Source organism: Sturnus vulgaris, unplaced genomic scaffold, assembly GCF_052056855.1.
Source record: "Sturnus vulgaris isolate bStuVul1 unplaced genomic scaffold, bStuVul1.hap1 Scaffold_87, whole genome shotgun sequence".
Lineage (NCBI taxonomy): Eukaryota > Metazoa > Chordata > Aves > Passeriformes > Sturnidae > Sturnus > Sturnus vulgaris.
Genome location: NW_028276756.1, coordinates 3,344,005 through 3,346,600, shown reverse-complemented (window position 1 = coordinate 3,346,600; position 2,596 = coordinate 3,344,005).

Sequence of the window (2,596 nt, the reverse complement as noted above, 5' to 3'; positions counted from 1 at the left end):
GTCTGTCCTGGCACCTTTCACTTGGGAGCAACCCTTGGATGTACGGAGTTTTTGAGGCGGAATCCCACTTTCGGCCATGGACGCCTGGTCAAGAAGGATGGTTTTTTCCTATAGGAAAGAAAAATGTGAAGTCCAAATGTTCTGGAAGAAGATGAAAGGTGGCCACCTTTAGGCCAAGCCAGCCTGACCTGTCTCTCCTGAAACCTTTCATCTGGTGGCCATCCTCAGACATAGGGATTTTTGGAGGTGGAATATCAGTTTTGGTTGGAGGTGCTTGGAATGGAAGAAGAGCTCTTTTCTTTAGGAAAGCACAGAGCTCCAGTGTTTCAAAGGCAAATGAAAGCCAGCCCTCAGGAAACCAAGGCCAGCCTGACTTGTCAGTCATGGCAGCTTTTGTCTGGGAGCTCTCCTTGGATATAGGGAATTCTGGAGGCAGATTCCCAATTTTGGCCACGGGCACCTGCAGAAGGATGGTTCTTTTCCACAGGAAGGAAAGCCCAGAGCCCCAGTGTTTCAGGGGCAGATGAGCAGTGGTCCTCGATATGCCAAGGCCAGCCAGACCTGTCAGGTGGCCCCCGAGAGGCCCAGCCAGCCAGCCGTGTTCCATGTTCCCTTGGTTCCATGGGGCCCCACAGTGTCACAATGTTGTCCTTGATTCCATGAGTCCCTGTGTTGTCACAATATTCTCCTTGCTTCTGTAGTGTCACAATGGCCCCTTGATCCATAAGGTCTTGCAGTGTCACCATGGCCCCTGGGCTCCATGTGGCCCTGCTGTGTCACAATGGCTCCTTGGTTCTATGGGCCCCACAGCTTCATCACTGACCCTTGGTTTCATTGGGGTCCTGAGTCTCACAAGGGATTTCACCCCCTGATTCCATGAGGCACCAGAATGTCACAATGGTCTCTTTGGTTCCATGAGGTTCCATGGTGTCACCATGGTGTCCTTGGACCTGTATTGTCACAACGGCCCCTTGGTTCTGTACTGTCAACAATGGTTCCTTTGTTCCACTGAGGCCTTGATGTGTCACAATGGCTCCTTGGTTCCATCATTCCATAGTGTCACATACAGAAAATCATACTATGAAAAGCCAGCGTCCATTAAGGAGATAGGGGAGCCTGCAACTTTATTTCAGTCAAGGGAAAGAGTCCACCAGGGCACACGCTCATGCAGTTTTCTCTCTTGAGGTTCTGGAGGCAGCAGCCTCCATTATCCTAAACTCCCCCGTGCACATTGCCCTCTTCCTTTCCCCATTGGCTGAGGTAATAGGAAGGTACAGCCTTTCTAAATCACCTACCCCATATCCCCTCTTGAACCTGTCATTTTACCCCAAAGTTCATAAACTCAAGCTCATGCAGACCCTTGGCTGTTTCAGGAGCCAAGCTGATTGGGCTCTGTAATAAACCTGTTGCTTGTAGTTAGTAGAGAAACTAAGACCCATTTCAAAGATATTAACACCCATACTTTCAGTCATTGAATTATTTTTAAAGACAACTTACTGATCAATCACAATGGACTCCACAGTTCCATGAGGCCCCACAGTGTCACAACTGGCCCTTGGTTCCATGAGGTTCTGCAGTGTCCCCATGGTGGGTGTCAGAGGCTGGATGAGATCAATGTCCCAGACACCTCGGGATGCTCTGAACACTCTGTGTGGGGCCAGGGCCGGGTCTGGCCTTGGTTTGTGGTGGGACAGAGCCCTGCCCTTAGCCCTGGCCTGGCACAGCTGCCAATCACACAGCAGGGGTGGTGCTAACCCAGCTCTGATTGGCTGAGCTGTCAATCAATCAAATATCAGAGGTGATGTTAAGCCTGCTCTGATTGGCCAATCTGTCAATCACACAGTAGGGGCAGTGATAACCCAGCTCGGATTGGCTGTGCTGTCAGTCAGTCACACACTAGCAGCAGGTACAAACCCTGACTCTGATTGGGCAAACAACTGGAAATCCCACCCAAAGGGCGGGCCCACACAGGCTCAGGGGATTAAAAGCTGGAGCTCGAGGTCAGTTGTGGTCTGGGTTGTGCTGTCTGCTGGGGTTCTTCTGTGAGCCATGCTGGAACTTGAGCAGCTGTTACCTGTGTGCATTTCTGTCTATAGATCTTCTGTGCTTCTGTTGTTCTCTAATTCTTTGTCTAATCCTACTTACCTGGGACATTTTTGGGTAATTTAACATCTTCCGGGTTAACCGTTTTTAGGTTAAATGGTCTTGTGTTAATTAAGTTAATGCTATGAGAAGAGTTTTATGGTGAGTTGGAGCTTGTATAAATCCTTCTGCCCAAGTTCTTTGATTGTCTATATTTTGCCTGTAAAATTTTGTGTTATTTGGACCTCTTAGCTCAGTTGGTTGGAGCAGGGTGCTGGCATCACTGAGGTTGTGGGTTCAGTCCCTGTGTGGGTCATTCACTCAAGAGTTGGACTTGATGATCCTTGTGGGTGCCTTCCTACCAAGAACATTCTTTGCATTTGGCCATGTTGAGAATACCTGGCTGGGGTTTCTCCTGTGCACCAAACTCGACTGAAAGAACCTTTGGTCACCCCCAGCATTTCAGTGTTCTGGGGTGTTCCAGCCCTGCAGGCTCACCATGGCCTCTTGTTTC